This window comes from Macrobrachium nipponense, chromosome 40 (genome assembly GCF_015104395.2).
Source record: "Macrobrachium nipponense isolate FS-2020 chromosome 40, ASM1510439v2, whole genome shotgun sequence".
NCBI lineage: Eukaryota > Metazoa > Arthropoda > Malacostraca > Decapoda > Palaemonidae > Macrobrachium > Macrobrachium nipponense.
Genome location: NC_061101.1, coordinates 20,045,077 through 20,067,098, shown reverse-complemented (window position 1 = coordinate 20,067,098; position 22,022 = coordinate 20,045,077). Strand labels below are relative to the sequence as shown.

General features: G+C 37.3%; 1 protein-coding gene across 5 annotated transcripts in view; it reads right to left on the bottom strand.

Annotated features, from left to right (window-relative positions):
* LOC135211973 (homeodomain-interacting protein kinase 2-like) overlaps positions 1 to 15,344 on the bottom strand; it is a 223,871-nt gene extending 208,527 nt beyond the window's left edge. For 2 of the 5 annotated variants that reach the window (XM_064245232.1, XM_064245234.1), the window contains exon 1: positions 14,999 to 15,344. The gene's annotated coding sequence lies outside the window, so the exon portion shown is untranslated. Of the gene's footprint in view, positions 1 to 6,413; positions 6,513 to 14,998 lie in introns of those variants that run through there. The other 3 variants (XM_064245235.1, XM_064245236.1, XM_064245233.1) reach the window with 2 other exon arrangements.
* Positions 15,345 to 22,022: the final 6,678 nt, after the last annotated feature.

The following is a 22,022-nucleotide window of genomic DNA, read 5'->3' as shown; positions in this document are numbered from 1 at the left end:
AACATTTACAAACTGTAATCTGAATGTGATACAATTTGATAATTAAGAAAGTTGGTATCTTTATAACAAAATTAGATTTTGTATAGTATACATACCAAACTACATAGCTAAGTTTAAAAGCACTGGCAGCTAAATCTAAATTCTGAAATTTGCAGTAGCAATTATTTTCTTTTAACAGTGAAGGTAAATGGCCCACCCACTTTTGGAACAACTGAGCAGTGAACCATTTTGTTTATGTAAACGTCCACGAGTGGGGAGACGGGTGGGCTCCCATTCTGTAATTATATACTTGGTAAGTATACATATACAAAATCTAATTCTATTTCAAAAATACCATTTTTGTATATGTAGTAACTTGCCAAATAATTAAATAGCTGATTCCCACATTGACAGGAGGTGAGATACATGGACTATTCTATTCCCAAACAATGTTAATAAAAACAATGAGAACAAAATTCTGCTAACGCTCACAGAGTGCTTGTTGACTCCTTACCTGTTAAGAGAGCAGAAGCATCATGATACTGCCTCTGGTATTGCGTTCATCTTAGCCACGGGTTGCCTACTACATAAGTGGGAGCCTCACAGCTCATAGTGGAGGATATTTTCCGAACGCTAGTGAAGACTAACAAACAGATGCCCCTGCCCAAGGCGCAGCACCGACAATAGTACAACAGAAAACAATACCTTCACCTACACTTATATTCAGTAGTATCTCAGACTTCAAACTTCATCCATTCCAGAAGGCTGTTTGAAATTATATTTGTTTGAAATATGAAACAAATATCCCCATAAGAAATAAAGGGAATCAGGATAATTCAGTCCAGCCAACCCAAAAAGTCCATTTTTCACATTTTTTTTTTCTTGTTAATGAGTTCAAAAGTTAAATTAAGACTATATAAAATAGTATGTTATATGTATTGTTTCTGTATGTGATTTGCAAACTGTTGGTGAAAATGGTGCAAGGCTCGGGCAGGGGGATGGAGGGAGGAGAGGCAGGAGCCCCTTGAGGAAACTGAAACAGTTGCAGTAGGCAAAAGGTTGATAACAAAATCAATTTTATTCACATTCTACAAGAACAATCAAAGGAATCGACTGTCATCAGAGAGAGAGAGAGAGAGAGAGAGAGAGAGAGAGAGAGAGAGAGAGAGAGATGAGAGAGAGAGAGAGAGAGAGAGAGAGAGAGATAACTTTTCACAAGGAACTCATCTAAACAAACAAGCGAAGGCACGCAGAAGTTGAACACAGCTTCAGTGTGTTTATTATGGAGCTGAGTTAGTACTACTTACAGTGGTAAAAAAATCATAACAAGCAATTGTCACTAAAAAGGTATTTTACTTTTACAAAAGAAGTGATTAGGGCAAATCGAGTGTAAGTGAAAGAATCGGACGAACAATCATCCCAGCCCAGCTGGAAAGACCAGTAGGGAGCAGACCCGTCTTCCCTCTCCTCTTCTGTCATCATTTCACTCAGCGCACAGAATACTGGCTCAAATAATATATCTATTATATACTGCATAGCATTTGATTGTTTTTGTGCTCTATTATTATGTTAAATTTATTGTAAAATATTCTATTATGTACTGGTACTGCTTTTACATACATATTATAGTTAAGTTTTTACTGTCTCTTCTTCTCTACTCAACAATATTACGGCAAATGAAAACTTAAAATCATTCATTCAATATTCCACAAAAACATAAATGCTGCCTTCCTGTATCTCAAGTTAGCTGAGCATCACCTCAATGACGAATGATTTTGTTAATCGTTTATGCTAAATTTTATTGTGAAACTTAGTTTTTTCATTTATACTTAGTTTTTTTCATTTAAGATTTTGTTGAATTGGTTAACCCTTAAACGCCGAAGCGGTAAAAATCAAAAACTCCCCCGAATTCCGGAGCTGGTTTTGAGTGAGCGCGTTAGCGGAAAAAATAATTTTTTTAAAAATCACAGCGCGCTTAGTTTTGAAGATTAAGAGTTCATTTTTGGCTCCTTTTTTTATCATTGCCTGAAATTTAGTATGAAACTATCAGAAATGAAAAATAATATAATTATCATATGTAAATAATGCGATATATGGTAGCGAAAAAAAAAAAAATCATACATAATTGTATTAAAATCACGCTGTGCAAAAAAACGGTAAAAGCTAACGAGTTTCTTTTTTTTTTTCGTTTCTTGTATTGTACACTAAATTGCAATCATTTTGATATATAATACATTGTAAAACAATAAAAGCAACACCGGAAAAATATTATCACAAAATTATGTACGAATTCGTAACGCGCAGACGTAAAAATTTTTTTTTTTTTAAATTCACCATAAATCTAAATATTGTTCTAGAGACTTCCAATTTGTTTCAAAATTAATACAAATGATTGAATATTACGATACTGTAAGAGTTTTAGCTACAATTGCTTTTTTCGACCATTTCGGTAGAGTCAAAGTTGACCGAACGTGGTTTTTTTTCTATTTACTGTGATTTATATGCAAATATTTTGAAAATGAGAAAAGCTACAACCTTCAAATATTTTTCCTTTTATTTTTTTACATGAAATTGCGCACATTTTCATATATAAAACTCTATGAAATGCCTAATATGAAACGGAGCAAATTTTCCGAGAATTCGATGTACGCAATTCGGAGATTTATGGCGGAGAATCCGCGCGCGGAGGGAAGGAAAGTTTTTTTTCATAAATTCACCATAAATCGAAATATTGTGCTAGAGACTTCGCATAATTTCGAAAATGAGAAAAGCTACAACCTTCAATTATTTTTCGTTGTATTCTACATGAAATTGCGCACTTTTTTCATATATAAAACTTTATGTAACGGGCTAATTTAAAATGGTGCAAACATTACCACAATCGCACGTATGATTTTTTCGGAAGAGTTACCGCACGGACGTAAGGAAAATGTTATTTTTTTCATAAATTCACCATAAATAGAAATATTGTGCTAGAGACTTCCAATTTGTTACAAAATGAAGGTAAATGATTGAATATTACTAAAATATAAGAGTTTTAGCTTACAATTGCGTTTTTCGACCATTTCGGTAGTCAAAATTGACGAAGGTTGAAAATTTTGTCACTTATCATTTTTTATATGAAAATATTTCAAAACTGATAAAAGCTACAACCATGGGTGTTTTTAGTTGTATTGTGCATGAAATTGCGCACATTTCTATATATAAAACTTTATGTAACGGCTAATTTTAAAATGGTGCAAACATTACCACAATCGCATGTATGATTTTTTTCGGAAGAGTTACCGCGCGGACGTAAGGAAAAAGTTTCTTCCATAAAATTCCACCATAAATCAAAATATTGTGCTAGAGACTTCCAATTTGTTGCAAAATTAAGGTAAATAGTTGAATATTACTACAATATAAGCGTTTTAGCTACAATTGCGTTTTTCGACCATTTCGGTAGAGTCAAAGTTGACCCGCCGAAGGTTGAAATTTTGGCACTTATCGTTGTTTATTTATATGAAAATATTTCAAAACTGATAAAAGTTACAATCATGAGTATTTTTTTGTTGTATTTTAAATGAAATTGCGCCACATTTCATATATAATACTTCATGTAACGGATAATTTAAAACGGTGCAAAAATTATGTCAAAGTGACGAAATAATTTTTGAGATTTGGTCACTGATACTTTTTAGTGTGATAAGAAAGAAATTCGCGCTTGCGCGCCTGCGTAACGATTGTAAACAAAACAACGCCTTGATCCGTGAACTCCCAGCATCCCCCCAAGCGCGTGATACAAAAGTTTTCGGCTGGTAGGCCTATAAGTATTTTTCCGCGAATTTTAAAAAAAAAACTTTTTTGAGCCGACGTATGGTACGTCCATTCGGAAATCGGGGGAGATTTGACTCGACGTTTAATACGTCCATTCGGCGTTTAAGGGTTAATTAAACTATACTGTTTCATTCGGCCCACCAAACACTGGGTCAATGAAGACTTATTTATGTATTGTGACTATTGCATTTGACTGTTTTCATATTTTTATCATTATGTAAAATTTACTTCGAATTCCCTTTTTTTATGTGTATTGTTATTGCTTCTACATACATACGGTAATATTTTAACTCTCTCTCTCTTCTCCTCTCCTCAACATATCAACAAACTGCGCGTGACGTCACATACTTTACTCTTTTATTATATTAAATTTTATGCTGAAATGATTCATTCTTTCATCTATTTCGTCGAAAATGGGTATCATTAAACTTTATACTATTGTGAATTTAAACAAATGTTAATAGACTTTTTCTTGTACGGCACAATTTTCTCAAAAAATTTAATTGAGAAATGGATGTTCGACACAAGAATGAGGTACCACTGTACTGGGTAAGTTACATATAGTAGATCTCACCCTGTTCTCATTCTTGCATTCGCAGATTTCTGTATGGACCATGTCTCCCACTTATCGCAGGAAAATTTGCGTATTCATGCTATTTGTCCATGAAAAATATCCACAAATTACTGTATTTTCATATCAATTTCATGATTAAATGCACTTTTTGTAATATTAAAAATGGCCGGTATAAGCATTTTAGTGGATTTTTCTTGAGTTTGAACTAAACAACAAAAATAGGCAGTTTTAAGTATTTTTTATAGGGGATTCTAGCTATGTATTTGCGGGGATGGGAGGGGTCTGATATGCATCCTCCATGAATAAGGGGGGGGGGGGTACACTGTGCAAAACAGTGTCTTAAAAGCCCCTTATGGATATACGTATTATACCAATACATAAAATGATTGACTGCAAGTCAAGGAAGTGTCTTTAGTAGAAAGTATACTGTACTACTTTAAAATTACTACTAGAAGTTAATTATGTAGCCCATAATGTCCCACTATAACAACTAGTATTACAAGGTACTTCAGAAAATTAGATGGAGAGATAAAGTGAAGGAAGATATATATGGAGAGAAGAGGTCTGGTGGAGCATGATGCCTCTAATAGAAGGCAGTGGAGAAGGCACATCAGGCTACTGACCCCTTAATGTAGGGATAACGGTGGGGAAGATGTACTATTCCTGATCAAAGCAGTACTACAGCAGCTCTGTTTTATTAATATTTTACAGCAAGTTTATGCTGGTCTGCTGGTATGGTAGGTAGCGAAATGGTATGCCACTCAGATGTCGCGAGTTCATGCCTACTCCAGAGGATAAAAAAATTACTGTCCCTGTACCATGATCAGTTACCGCTGAAGTGTGGGGTCTGCGGTATGAGGTTGAAACCAACATTCTTTGGAAGCCTGAATTTCAAGTCAATGGCCCCATGGGCTTGTTCCATGTAAATAGGTTTCATCTACTAAAATAATTTCATTCAATGGTAACAACTATTTCCTTGACTTGTTTTGTTTTGTTTATGCGTTTCATTCCTAATGATACAAATCATTCCATGAGATACTGTTTTCTGCATAATTTTCAGAACTGCTTATGAACTACTACTACTATTCTTCATTCTTTAAGTATTTTTTATTTTAGTAGGGCAGTACACACAGTTCGGCTAGTAGAAATCCTTCACAGTTAAGATACAAACAATTTTCAATCTAAAAATATTTCCAGTTATGCACTGATGTAAAACAAACATTTTTAACAATGAATCCTGTTTTACATTCACGCAGAATAAAACTCATTGAAAGAAATAATGTTGGATTTGACTTCACAAGTGAATGCTGTACAAGGTAACAGACTGAAGTACAATTATGCCCTGCCTGTATCAGAGCTACTTAAATGACCAGTAGCTCATCTGGCAGGATAGCTAGGAACTTGTCTAACTTATTACAAGTTGAATCATGTTAGCTGAATACCGAGATACACAATTCTAAGATACCATAATGAACATCTAATCTCTGCTGGGCTTTGATAAAGAATATGCAGAGACTGAAAGAGTCCAGTTTTACTGGGTGGACGGGCTGCTTATTTTGTAATAACTATGAAAATGTGATAGGTAGAAAGCTGACTTTTGCCATAAAAGTATTTTTTCATGTAACACGAACCCCCTGAAAAAAATGTGCTCCCTGCTTGGTTTTCTCTTGGGTGATTGACATTTGTGACATATCTCCAATGGAGATTGCCTTTTATTCTGATTTCTTTCGACTTTTCAATTCTTATACTGCATATTGTGTAATGTTTAAACAAAATCCCCTAAGAATAAAATACCTGAGGGCAAATACAATAGTAACCCTATGACCAGAAGAATGCAAACTCAAGAACTGTATAGCAATGGACAAAGCAATTATCACACTACAATTAAGAGTACAAACTATCCTTGGACTAAAATGACCTACCAGTAGAGGACACTAGGCAACACCACTGTTCTATAAGGTACTGTATATTGTACGAAAGTAAAAATACAAGACCAAACATGTTGACATTATAGTATACAAAAGTTCATTAAACCTCCTCTTACCTTGCCAGGATATGGCAGCAGACAGATTTTCCCAATAAAGAAAATGAGATGCAAGCATAAATAAAGCCTGCTGCTTGAGGGGACAGTTCAACAATCACACAGCATAAAACACCCAAAACCATACCGAAAAGAATCAATTATACCCACAGGGAGGAATTTTTTATTCACAAAACGTTTTCATATACTGTGCAAAAAATGCAATAAGTAATTGCAGTCAAGCAGAAAACAAAAATTGTTGAGCAGTTATCACAATTATTTCCTCACACTCCAAAGAATTTTCTTTTGTTAAACTTAAATATATTTCAATGTACTTATTCAAGTAGAACTCACTCAGGATCTTTTAGAAAAAATTAATAAATCTCACCTTCAACCTTCTGTAAAAAGTAGCAGATAAAATTTCTTCATTAATCATAAACAAAAAATATGGTACTCGCCAGATGAACAGATTCTTGCAACATTGCCATATAGGTAAGAACAAAAGAAAGGCCAAAATAAAAATATCACTCCATATGAAATCTAATGTAGTATACTGTAGACACATGAGACACCTAAACTGTACAGCCAAAAAACTTACCTTTTAGGGTTTACTAAAGGGGTCTGTATCATGAATTTCACATGCTTCTTTCTACAGAATGGATAACATCAGAATACACTAACTTGTGAATATTTATTGATGGAAAAAACCAGTGAATAGGAGAGTTCTCCGGGAATCCAGAGACCGGGAATAAGGGGGATCTACTGGTAAATAAACGGAGGGTGGAGCCACACGCGGTTGGGGAAAACTGGATCCTCTAGTCCAGTCGGGTTGTCCTCCTATTGCGGCATACAATTGTATTAAAACTTTACCTTATGTGAGACCAAAGATAGGCAAGTTAGACCCACCTATCTGCTGTGAAAGTTTCATTGAATTTTATTCAGTCTCCCTTGGGATGTTTGTTTACTTTTATTTTTTCTTCTAATTTAGGTCCATAAGTTTTGAGGGGAAACTTTAGTTAGCCCTAATGTTAGGCCATGGGAAGGTTGGTTATGGGCATGTCCCTACAGAAAAGTTTTGTTTGACCTATCACTCACAAGATGGGTGGCCAGGCCAATGCAACCCAGTATGCCTTTTGTCCTGATAGGAAATTCATAATTTTCCTTGGCACAAAAAGATTTACATCAGTCAATCTGCTGACTGTGAGTAGCCCATAATCTAGCCTACCATAGAAACGGCCAACAATGGATAAAATTTGAAGACATAGTTAAATTTCATTGCAAAACAGTAAACTTGTTCCTAGTTAGGCATTGGACTAAGCCAGAACAGTGTTTGGTGAACAGTGTCTTTTTAATAGGCTAGGGTAAACAACTGCAGACGATTCATCGTCATCGCGCTGGCCAGGCCTTATTCACTCGATATTTAAATGGTGAAACAAGAATAGAATTACAACTTTAAGCATACCATTCAAAAGATTGATGTTTCGTCAACATAATGTGATATATGAAAGCCCCATACGAACTAAAATAAGCATGTGAGCTCTTCGTAATATATGTTTTCAAGGCAGTTTTGAAATCCAACATGGCGGCAATCGTGTGGCTAGCCGGTCTAACCACAGACAATCCACCATCTTTCCCAGCACTAATTTGAATATTGTAAGCGTATATATGAAACGTTTATTGATCTTACGCAAGATAGCAGTTGTAAGCAGCACAATAAAACAACATTTTGTTGCCTATATTAGTGAAAGTATGAAACTTTTTATTCCCGGAGTCATGGTTTGAACTGAATTCATTTTGGTAGATCTAGGGTACTTATCCGCAGCGGCCTAGACTATGGCAGCTGCGGTTTTTCTATGCAGTTTTACTTACTGAACAAGAATTTTAAGTAATATTTATTCGGACAACTGTAATTAACCCCCAGGGTCCAGTACTAAACACGGCGAAATACATTGGATGGCCAAATAACCCTAGTGATGTCGATCCGTAGTTACGTTCCTTGCAGTCCATGCGGAGTGCTTCTGTAGAAAATTACATTCATTTTTACCTTGTAATCGGTGGTTTTAGCCTTACTGCCATCACAACTGAAACTCCACAGTACTTATTTGATTGTAATTATACACATTTGGTCATAATTCACTCCAAATTGCACTTGAACCACGTTGCTGTTCCTGGTTCTTAAGCACTCACTCTGCAACACAGTTATTGAGCAGCAGACGACTACACTCTTTATGAGGTGCAAAGCTTTAGGTAATTTCTACAGAATAGTTCCGCACGGACTGCCAAGGAATGTAACCTTGAATACGACATCCATAGGGATTGGGGCTCCAATGTATTTCACTGTGTTTAGTCATCCGAATAAATATTACTTAAAATGCTTGTTCAGGAGGTAAAACTGCATAGAAAACCGCAACTGCCATAGTCTAGGGAATGCGGGGTTTTGGGCGAGGTAAAACACTTGGGGGAAGGTTTTGTAGTGTTATTGTGTCATTTCCTCTTATTTATGACATTTGAAACACGAAATACAAGCTTATATAAAGCGATAAATAAACATAATAATGGAGCTGTTACATAGCCAAAATCACTTATTGCTACTGCTATTACGACGCCGAATCCTACAGTGCATGCGCCATCCTACAGTGCATGCGCCGAGATATAAGGGAGCTTTTAGTTCAGACACAAAGTTCCTAAGGAGATAAATGTAGGGGGTTACATGTATTTAACCAATCATGATGCATTATTAACCCTACGTTGCGATAGGAGACTTTTGGAAAGGATTCATGCATTGTTACATATATTCCTTTTCCTTATTTGTTTTGCAATTGTGTAATATTATTTCAAGCTTTTATTTCTGTTCCGTTTATCATAGTATTGTTTAATATGTGCACTGACTTGTTCTCACTTCATAATGTTGCCTTATATACCTTACAATACCTATTACGTTACAATTGAGGGCAGGCCACTGAAACTCTTCTGAGGGGTGGGACTAGAAGGCAGTTTTAGGACGTTTCAAGACCTTTCTGTCAATGACGTGAAATTAATGGTAGTATTACATTTTTTGAAATTGATGGGATTACATTTTTCGTGAAATTGGTATTACATCTTTTCATTTTACAGACATTCCAATTCACACATGCATTTTTTCTCCCTTCTTTTTTCTATATTCACCTTTACGTGCCTGTCTGACCCATAACAATTACTTGTTCTATTAGCTTAGGTTGGTTAGCTTATGATCCTAACCTCTATGTTACACTTCTAAGATTACCTTCCTTTAAGGGGGGGGGTACGCCAGTCAGGCAACATGTTCTACTAGGTTAGGTTAGGTTAGGTTAGGTTTGTTAGGTTACGATCCTAACCTATATGTTACACTTCTAAGATTACCTTACTTTAAGGGGGGCTCTGCCCCCAGTCAGGCAACATGTTCTACTAGGTTAGGTTAGGTTGGTTAGGTTACGATCCTAACCTATATGTTACATTTCTAAGATACCTTCCTTTAAGGGGTCGCCCCCCCCCGGTCGGCAACATGTTCTACTAGGTTAGGTTAGGTTGGTTAGATTACAATCCTAACCTATATGTTACATTTCTAAGATTACCTTCTTTAAGGGGGGGGTACGGGGGGTAGAGCCCCCTGGTCAGGCAACATATTCTGTTAGGTTAGGTTTAGGTTTGCTAGGTTACGATCCTAACCTATATGTTACATTTCTAAGAATATTTTCCATTAAGGGGGGTACGCCCCCCGGTCAGGCAACATGTTCTACTAGGTTAGGTTAGGTTGGTTAGGTTACAATCCTAACCTATATGTTACATTTCTAACATTACCTTCCTTTAAGGGGGGGTACAGGGGGGGGGGGGGGGGGGGGGGGGCGAGCCTCCCCGGTCAGGCAACATGTTCAGGTTAGGCCTCCGACGCCTCTTAGGACAACATGTTCTAATAGGTTAGGTTAGGATCCTAACCTATATGTTACATTTCTAAGATTACCTTCCTTTAAGGGGGGGGGGGGGGGGGGCGAGCCTCCCCGGGTCAGGCAACATGTTCTAATAGGGTTAGGTTAGGATCCTAACCTATATGGTACATTTCTAAGATTAACCTTCCTTTAGGGGGGGGGGGGGGGGGGGGGCGAGGCCGTCCCCGGAGGCAACATCCCCTAACCGTCAGGTTACATGTTCAGGTAGGTTTGTTAGTTACGATCCTAACCTTTAAGTTTACATTTCTAAGATTACCTTCCTTTAAGGGGGAGTACGGTCAGGCAACATGTTCTACTAGGTTAGGTTAGGTTACAATTCTAACCTATATGTTACACTTCTAAGATTGCCTTTATTTAAGGTGGGCTTTGGGGATGGGGGAGCCCACTGGTTAGGTTACACCATTTTTACAATTGTCCTCAACATTTCTTGTTATGTTCAATCACCCCTGAACTGGGCCACTCTGATCCTTGAAACTTTATAATATTCTATTCATTATTCATAAAATGGTCTTAGACTTGTACTTGATATTTATACTTAAGTGCCAGATGTGTAAATACCAGATGTAAAAAAACTGGTGCTATAGACAATATATATAATATATATTTTCATGTATGTATGCATTATTAGCTCAATTACCCCCAAACAGGCTCCCTCACTTCCATATATTGTCCACCCATTACAATACAGTGTTCGTGTTTTTTTTTCCACAAACATGAATATTTACCCCCCACCCACCAATCCTCCCTACTCTGTTTCGTGGTCTCCAGCCCCCCCCACCCTCCTTCCTCCTGACAAACTTGCAGTGTCAACCAGCCAGATGACAGAAGCACTCCCAGGCACCTCCACCGGGCCTCATACTAATATTACTAACTCGACTCTGCCCCGTACATGTGTTAACGGTTTCGTTAGTTATAAAGACATTTCAGCCCATTACTCGGGGCAGTATGAAAGGTTGGTGATATACTGTCAAGATCACGGCAGTGGCGTACTTTAAAATCCACTTCCACGACCCAAGACGAGGCTCCATGCCTTCGTGAAAGCGGCTGCTGAAACTCTATCCTCCACCTCTTTCAAGGTAAGGTTCCTAATCTTTATGTACTTTGTTATATTGTGTTTTAGTGTTCCAAAGGTTTAGTGCTTTTGATGTCGGTGATATTTAGTGGGAATTATTTACCACCATATTCCAGCGTGGCTTTACAACTCGTACCTCTGCCTTCCTCTTCCGGTAACCCCCCCCACCCCCCCCCTTTACCGGACATAAGGCTCCCTATTAGTTACGTATCAGACATCCCCTACCAGCATTCAAATATGGCGGTTTGTTTACGTTTCATGGCCTCGAACCAATGCTTCGAAGATTGTTCAGTCGAAGTAGACTATGGCAATTGACGTTTTCCTATGTTTATTTTGCTTACTTTACAAGAGTTCAAGGTAATATTTTTCCGGTCGCCTGTAACTAATCTGTTATTTACCTTTGAACTCTGTAGTTGGTACATCGTACCCCTTGTACTGTCATGTAGTCTTCAGAGGTAAATTACGGTTTAATTACAGTCGACAGAATAAATATTACTTTAAATTCTTGTTCAGCAGGTAAAATAACATAGGAAAACGTCAACTGCCATAGTCTACTGTACCGCGGAATGCGGACTTAGAATTACCAAATTCCTATACTCGACTTTCTTGCAGAACAGTTTACCAGTTATTCATGCAGACTGTTATCAGCTATTCATGTAATTGTTATAATCGTAATGCGCATATATATCTTTATTATTTACTTTTTGGATAATATGAAAATGTTTTACTGCCAGGAGAGATTACCACCGTAGTGTGACGCAATCGCTTTCGGTCACTGGGCCTCTGTCTGTTTTCGCACCATAAGAAATTCATGGGGCCGAATTTGCAATGACCAGAGAGTTGTTAAAAGAGGAAAGTTAGCATTGAGGAGCGTATGTTTTGATTGAGAAAAATACAAATTTATACAATAGCTAGCTTGTAAAAAATACTTGACTACAAAAAACTTGACTGACAACTAAGCAGCATACCTACTATGGGTTCAGAGACAGTGCAGGCACATTTTTTGGCAATATTTTTGTAGCGAACACTCGTATCAGAACGAGATTTTGCTATAGTGCATTACACCCAGTGCCGTAATTCACAAGGGTATCGTGAATCACTAATCGTAAAGAATAAAGACACCTGTCCTTGTACCAAGAGACAAAAACTCCATTATCCAGAAATGGATACGAACACACAAAAAGTTCCACCTACCCTCTCCCCCACCCTCCACCGCCACCCCTGTCCTTCTGGGTATAAGACTTACACAAAACGTGGAAATTGGTGAAATTAGCCAATGTAATGGAAGTATTTATACATGAATATTAAAGCAATTTTATCATTATTGCATTACTATGACAACTAGAATTCATGGAAACAGTTTATGATAATGCATTGGCGTATGTGTGAAGCTCCACTAATGTGGCAACGAAGATTTTGCCATTCTTAGCATGCAAACATTAAAGGTTACATTTATTTCTGGCATACAGTTATTAAAAAATCAAATACTAATACAGACTTAATGACAAAAGTGCTAGAAAAAAATATATATATAATCCACTAATCGTCGTCTGCTCCGCAATGGTTTTTGGCAGCCAGATGTACAACAAGGTAGAAAACATTGGATTGTATCTACTTTAGAAATATCTGTAATTTTTTGGGGTAATTTGGTTGCAAAAAAGGGATAATATACATGAATTAAATAAACATTTTGAAGTAACAAAGTAAAGTTAAACTAAATAATGAGTAAAGTAAACAATTAAGGGAATAAAGCTTTGCACCTCATAAACAGTGTCGTTGTCTGCTGCTCTTAACTGTGTTTGTGGAGTGACCGCTTAGGAACCAGGAACAGCAACGTGGTACAAGTGCAATTTGGAGTGGATTAAGACCAATAATGTGTATAATTACAATCAAATACGCACTGTGGAGTTGTGATGGCAGTATGGATAAAACCACCGGTTACAAGGTAAAAAATGAATTCAGTCAAACCATGACCCTGGGAATAACAAGTTTCATACTTTCACTAATATATATAGGCAACAAAATGATGTTTTATTGTGCTTGATTACAGCTGCAATTTGAGTAAGATCATAAACGTTTTACATATATTATACGCTAACATTGTTCAAATGATTGCTGGGAAGGCTGGGAAAGATGTTGGATACTCTGTGATTAGACCGGCCAGCCTGACAATAACCGCCATATTGGATTTCAAAACTGCCTTGCAAACATATTTTATGAAGAGCGTCACATGCTATTTTAGTTTATATGGGGCTTTCATATATCACATTAGTTGACGAAACTTCAATCTTTTGAATGGTATGCTTAGAGTTTGTAAATAATTGTATTCTTGTTTCACCAAATAAATATTGAGTGAATAAGACCCGGCCAGCGTGATGATGGTGGATCGTCCATGATTGTTTATCCTAGAGTTGTAATTGTATTCTTGTTTCCACCAAATAAATATTGAGTGAATAAGACCCGGCCACCCGAGCGGATGATGGTGGATCGTCCATGAGTTGTTTTATCCTATACCCAGTTTGGAGGGTAAACACATACCAATTGACAATACTGATAAACAACTGAAGAGCGCAAAATGCTGCAAAACGTCACAAAGAATGCCGTATTCCCCTTAGATAAGTTCTGGTTAGAGGTCGGGTTTACGATTTTGTGATGAAAGTGCCCCACCATCTATGGGTACAAGTGGTGTGCGGATTTAGCACAGGAAATGGGAAGTTTGTTGACAAAAGCGACTCCGCAAACATCGAGATGGCGTCAATTTTCTTAACTTTTTGATTTGTAAGTAAAAATTTTGAAAGCATTTCGGGGTAGTGTGCACTGCGCTGGCCACACTTCACTATATCTGTTTAAATTTTAAAATATGGCCTTAATTTCTAACTTTGGAGAAAATACTTACTTCAAAAGGAGAGTAGAGGTCTTGAGCTCCTGCTATCAGCACCAACTCATGACATGACCATCTCTGGTGTCAGGACATGTTGAAGTACTTTTTTGGAGGGTGGCCAAAACCGTGGTAGTCAGTGAGTTGGCCAGTCCACTCTGATGTTTACCCTAGCTAGCTAATTACATTTTATATTAAGCTGCTTCTCAGAAGAGTTCTTACTCCCAAAATAAATTAGCTACCAGGGTAAGAGAGGCTTAAGGTGTTAAAGGTACTCGAGTTCAGCTGCTACACAGTGAACAGTCAGTCGTCATGTCACCGTGCAGGAGGAGGAGGAGTGCCACAGGGGCACCAAGACCTGCCCGCCTTGTCACGTTTACTTTCCTTTTGACACTCTTCCGTAAGCAGGCTACGTGACACGCAATCTTACAACGATGAATAGCACATATGCTAGTCAAACATCAACACAACCTACCTAGTTCCAATGAGGGAATATTGTAACCCCCGACGTCCAAGCGAGGAGGAACTTGCTCTACGGGAGACAAAAAATGAAACGTAAACAAACCCGTTTGGAAGTGTGGCAGAACTTCGTGGTGTAGCAGCTGCCAATTTTACAGTGGCCTTTCCGCCTTTTCGCAGGCGTTCTCAATCTACTATAACCATATCCAGTACTGCCGCTGACCTAAAGGAATCTCACCTGCTGTTCTCACTCCTCGTCCCAGCTGCGTCTTGGACCATAACGTAGCCAAAATTGTTCAACGCAAGAACTAGCCTATGAGTTTGTTGTCAGCCATTTTCGTCATATCCAGTTTGGCACCTTCGTTCACTATCTCTTTCCTTCTCAAGTTTTCATTGTACAACGTTTACTTTCCCACACACACATCATTCGCATTACTCTCTCAGGGGTTTCTGGTCCCGATCCTGATCCTCGTTCATGGTTTAGGCCCCAGATATGAACGGGAATCAGCTTTATAATTAGGAAACCCCTTACCAGCAGACACACTAAATTTTCACCTTACACATCAGACTAGTAGACGGTTCCAATACTCTCGAGGACTCGCCCAAGCAACAAGATATTCTACATAATTACAGTCACTTTAAAGTAAATAAAAATTAAATTCTAATCTTTTCAATTGTTTTACCTCATATAAATTATTTATATGGTGTTGTTACCCCATATAAAGATAATATATTCATTATAAAGCAGTGTATAACAGTTTACTGTTCTCTTACTTGTTCAGTATCAATGGCGAAGCAATTGACCAATGAACGACCGAGTTTACGTGATATCCTAAAATTACACACTTTTACCTGAAGGTCAATAATGAAATGACAATAGAGACTAGTAAGTGCAATTTTAGAAGTCAATATTTATACGGCCAAAATTCATAGGGTGCACACTCTTTGGAAATGTATGAAGTAATGTTTTTTCAGACCCAGTTAACTTAATAGAGACCCCTGAAAATGGTCGCATATTGCTTGAGGTCGACCGTTGCCAGTGATTCACGGAAGCGATGCGCTAAGAAGTAAAGCATCAATTGTCAATATAAGCGAAATGCCTGATTTTATCCTTAATGCACTAATAACTTCAATGATACCCCACTATACATTATGAATAATTGAATGAGGCAAATTGAACAAAAATTTAAATAATAAATTAATATTAAACCAATCCTTTTTATGGCAACACTAGGAAGTGCACGTGCAGCAGCATCTACGTTTGTGACGTCACATTAGACCAGACGAGCCTTTAAACAAGCTATGAAACTTTAGTGAATTAAATTTGAATAACGTTTGTTGTTTTATCGTATGATGCACGGGTATATTAAAATATTTTCTTAATAGTCGTCATACGTATAGTGTAAATGGTAGCGAGAAGTTTTCTATAAGGGAGTTGCCAATAATGCATATTGTCGAGCAATCACGTCTAAGTTTTTACCGCAATGAAACAAACTGATATAACTAAATAACACAATAATTATGTAAAATTCATAACTAATTCATTATTACTTAAAACTATTACATATGAAGAGATGTCAAAGTTTGTGTTTCTTTGCAAAGAAAACTGTGGTTAAAATGAACAGCACCAAATGCTCCTCAGGGAAGTGGAAAAATATTCTAAAATATTCTCTCTCTCTCTCTCTCTCTCTCTCTCTCTCTCCTCTCTCTCTCTCTCTCTCTCTCTCTCTCTCTCTCTCTCTCTCTCTCTCTCTCTCTCTGAGAATTGTTACGGTTATTGTATACAGCTCGTTATTATATGAACTACTGTGAATTCACTCAAACAAGTAGTTCGATCATTTTATGGTAACGTGGTTTACAGATTTTGTTGCAATATTTGGAAACCCAGATTTTTTCCCAAGATGCATGAAAAATAAAATTGCAAAGAAAAAAAAAACCTAAGATATTCTCTGAAAGATATCAGTTCAAGGGGTGCGGGCAGGAGAAATGCCAGTGCATCTAATTTTATGAAACCTCTGTGTAAACACTCCCGCAGTGAGCTATGAATTGAAGATCGTTGCCTCTTGAAATAGTGATAGACATAAAATGACTGAGCTATGGCAGGATGTTACTAATACAATGTGAAGAATTAATTGGCAATGGGCATTCTTTAACAAAACCGTGATGTGCAGTATCTCGGTGTTCTTCGTGACTGTTCACAAATGCTGAAAAGAAAGGGGGCAAGGAGAACGTCCCGAAGTCGGAACTAGAATCATCTTATTCTGCAGTATGGCTGACAGTAACATAAACAACGAACAAAAAATGCTGGCAATAAACCGAAACCAGTACTTAAACACTAAACATATCTTAGGTCGGATTTGGTAATGACAAAAGCATTAAGAATTAAATAATAAAATATTCAATTTATCTCTCTCTCTCTCTCTATCTATCTGTCTATTTATCTATCATATCTATATATATATATATATCATATATATATCATATATATTATATATATATATATATGTGTGTGTGTGTGTGTGGTATCCTCTGCTGTCATGTGGAGACGACTTCCACACCTTGCTAATCATTTCCGCTGATAACGACACTCTCCAGAAAGGAACAAAAGGGCACTCACTGCCACATTCATACTTTCATTACTGAATAAAGGATGAACCATCTGTGAGTAACTAACTCTTCCTCAGTTTCGCTACAATGATAAGATCATTCAGCGCTGTAACGGAAATTGACAGTAAAAGTTTTGGAAGGTGCACAGGAGAAAATCCTCGCAGTTGCACAATGAAATAATTGTTAGAGAGTGTGCCATTGTTCATATTCTCTTTCTTCCGTCTCAGCTTACTGTCCATGTCCATCCTCTCATAACAATTGATTTATTATGCAACTGCGAGGTTTTCCTCCTGTTACACATTCCAAACATTTTCGGTGTCAATTTCTGTTTCAGCGGTGAATGGCCTTAGTTGCCCAAGTGCTTGGCATGTGCGCCTAAAATCTGTAAATCAATCAATCAATCATCCCTATCCAATAGCCACTCTTCACTTATTGAACAGAGCGTTGGCTTACCATGTTTCGTGCGCTGCAACTCTTGCTTATATCGAGCTTATCAATTGCCAGCAACAATAATATTTATTGCAAAATGACCATATATATCATCCTCTTACATTTTTCTTATACAACTTATTTCATAAGTCTGTTTGTATTGCTACTTGTTAGTAATTTTCATTCTGACTTTTTTTTTTTTATCCACATACTACTCTTCCATTTTATTTCTTTTTTGTATGAATGTTATGTCCCGTTTTGGGATAGCATCGAGAGCATAGTGTCTTTTCCATTGAGCTCGTGACATTTTAGGACCAGACTTGCAAATCTACTCTGTGGAACTCAGATAGATGGTTCAATCATGATAAAGAGATTGATTTGAATATAGAATTTAGGACAATGGACAAGCACTGGGCCCTATGAGATCATTCAACGCTGAAACAGAAATTGACAGTAAAAGGTTTGAAAGTTGTAACAGGAGGTAAACCTAGTTACACAATGAACCAAATGAAAGGAGGCACAGTAAAAGGAAAGTAAGCTAGTTTGTTCGTATGGTGTTTTTACGTTGCAAAGAACCAGTGGTTATTTAGCGATGGGCCCGACAGCTTTACGAGACTTCCGAACCAGGTCGAGAGTGAACTTCTATCACCAGAAATACACATCTCTAACCCCTCAATGGAATGCCCGAGAATCAAACTCATGGCCACCGAGGTGGCAGGTCAGGACCATACCCATCACTCTACTAAGGCGCTGTTATAGCTAGTGGTTGAAGGCATGCTGCAAAGAATCTTAAGTATTGCCTACAGTGCACTGCATGAGGTGCACTGATGGCACTACACCCCTTAATCACAAGAAATGAGGCATATGGAGATTTGCTGCATTTACATTTGCAACTTTAACCAAAGAAATTTCACAATGTGTCTTCTCTTTACAAGAATAGTGGCCCCCAGCAGTAGATTCACCATTATTTAGTCTGTTAGTCGCAGGGCTTGGTGTTCGAACACAGTTTTTACGTAATGCCCTCTGGTCCGTTACTTGCCCGGTTTTGTTGCAAAAATCAAGTTAATAATTCAAACCGAATAGTCCAAACTTTCTTCAGCGGATGGCATCACCTTGAACTCTCACAATTAAATTCAAATATAACCCTTCCTAATCACGATTCCTTATCCCATTTGACTGATCGGCAAAGTTTTGTGAATGTGGAATGTCTATGCCAATTACATCAAAATGTACCTGTTATTAATAGCACTTGGTAGTAATAACCAGAGGTTGGATATAGTAAGATGGAAGAGAACATGCAGACTACGAAGGAGATAAAGTCAGAAAGAGCAACGGCAAATATTTACTTACAGAGAGGCGGGGAAAGAGCAATGGCAGATATTTACTTACAGGGGTTGGGGAAAGAGCAACGGCAGATTTTTACTTACAGCGGGGAGGGAGATGATTCACGAGGTCTTAGAGCCATCCTGTCTGTCGTACGCCTTCAGCATACATTCTATGGTGAAGCCATGTGACTTTGATAAGGCAATCTCACTGAGAGGTATGGTAGGTTAGTGGAGGATAACATTCACACCTGTCAATTATCCTTCACTTTTGGCACCATGGACTATATATGACATATTGAAGCTGGATTGCAATGACCCACAGCCTAGAGAGGCCACTATTCAAATGCTGTGGATCGTCTGAGAGGTCTCATTGGACTTCTTTTCCCTTGTGGAGAGCTTGGAGAGTAAGGGAAAAAAAGTACAATTACCTCCAGATTTCTGGAGTCCTTCCCCGACAGAAAGAGAACTGGTCTAAGCTACATGTTATTTGTAGGAGCTTGATTGAAGTTCCTAGGGTATCTCTCACAGTAGTATTGGGAAGCAGTTTGCTTGATTGCCGGATGGTGGGGTACACTCTAACCCTAAGATAAGACTGTTGACCAGATTCAAAGCACCTAAAGGACCCCACAACTGTAGCAATTAGAACAGTGAACCTTAATAAAGGTTCCATTGACAAGAGGGTTTAACAAAGGGGCTGGGGTAACTTTCCCAACATGCATTATTGAGCTCACAAAGAATCAAATGATCTCTTTACCACCAGTAAATTGATTTCACAAATTGAAACTGGGTGCACACCACATGCAAAGATATATCTATCAAGTCCACATTGTTACTTAAATATTTCTTTGTGAAGGTGCTTTTTGTTGTATATTGACATTTAGAACTGTGATCACCAGGCAATGTAGATGGCAGCTCATTAGCTGAACAAAGGATATTACCTACAAATTAGTGAGTTACTTGTTTGTTTGTTCGTGTGGTGTATTTACATTGCATGGAACCAGTGGTTACTAATTGTTCCCTTTGCTTGCCAAACGTCTCCTTAGCTTGCTGTGATATACATACTGGAATTTACGAAGCCAACTGTACTTCATCCACGCATTGCTAATTGATTGCTTGAAAGACTGAACCAGCATGTACCCAAGGTATACACCAAAAAGATGAAGGTCTGTGCTCCCAGAAGAATAACATTATTGCAAAATTAATTTTATTGTGATATACACTGCTATCACTGCCCCAACACCCTCTCCCAATATAAATGCTTGATCATCATTATGATGAACCACAATGAATTCAATCTAAAATAGGCATAACAAAATAACTAATATTTCAAAATTTTATTTTGTATAAAAACATTAAATTACATGTAATTAACAATATATTTACAATCTGTATAAGGCTTTGCCACTGGTGGTTAAACACATCACAAAGGTTACCAGAAAAGGATATGCATTCTGCTTCAACATGATCATTTCCCGATTGTTAAAAAGATCATGTGATAGAAATGAGCAAATTACATTTCCAACTGTGACAACCCATTTAATATTATCAGGAGAATGAACCTCCACAATTCTCTCATTTAGAAGGAAACTGCTTACAACAGATCAAGAATTCAGTCAGGCCACAGACAGAACGTAAATTATATGAATGAGAGAGAGAGAGAGAGAGAGAGAGAGAGAGAGACGAGGGAGAGAGAGACGACTGAGAAGAGGCATAGAGAGAGAAGAGAGAGAGAGAGAGAGAGAGAGAAGAGAGAGAGAGAGAGAGAGAGAGAGTTTTTAGTATAAAAAAAATTCCATAAGGTAACAGTAGTTTAATGGTTTATTTAATTCTATCAGAAATAAAAGTAGGATTATACACTGGAATGTTTTCACTACCTATTAATGGTTAGCAAATTTAAATTAATGACATCCTGAGTGGATCAATGTACTACAAAATAACTGACCTTTCAGAACCTGGCCAAACAAGCAATTAGAAACTGAAAAAATATCTATACGTCAGACCGGAATCAGCTTTGGTCCATAGTATTCTAAATGAATCCTTGGGTGGTGCAGGAACTAACTGGCAGGTTATCATTTAAAGACTACATATACATATCCTTATTTCATCTACTTATGTATCAAGTTTCAAATGAAGTCTTTTTGGCTGCAACTAGAAAAAAAATGATCTCAACAACAGGCACATGGATATATTATTTATAGCAGCAGAACCATCTCTCAAAAGTTATTTTAAAAAATCTGAAGATGTAACCCCTGCTTTATCAACTAATCAATTTCTTTATTAATTTTACACTATTCACATAATGAAACTTACCCCTGCTTTAATTGACTAATCAATACTTAAATAACAGATTTTTCATTTTCATGAAATGAGCACTAAAAGGTGAACAATCAATGTTTATGGAAATTTCTAAGTAACTAATATATATAGTAATTTTATGACATATTGTAATACACAAGATATAGGAAGGCTAAAGAGGCATTTACATCGTCAAACGATTTGTCTAACCTGGTTTGCCCAAATTATTTGTCAATACATTTGAAGAGGTGTCCCACAATCAAACCAAATTTATACATAACCTCCTTGTGAGTCATGCAGTAGAGAAGTAAAGATGCCTCTTGAGGCTAGACCAAGACAATGCTATCACTTTTGGTTTAGTAGTGGCATTAAGGAAAGATAAAAAAAAAAAAAAAAAAAAAAAAAGATCTAACAGGACTAGTGTAATGATATGAGAAGGGATGAGGCAGCATATTTAGATTTGCTGAGGCTTATCATTCATATTATTCAGTTCAAGGACATAAATAATAAATATGGGAAAGACTTTTCCTCACAATGTTGTCCCATGAGCAGCTAGGTTCAAAAGTTCCTTTCATATCTCTTGAAGAGCAGATAACCCTTTGCTTC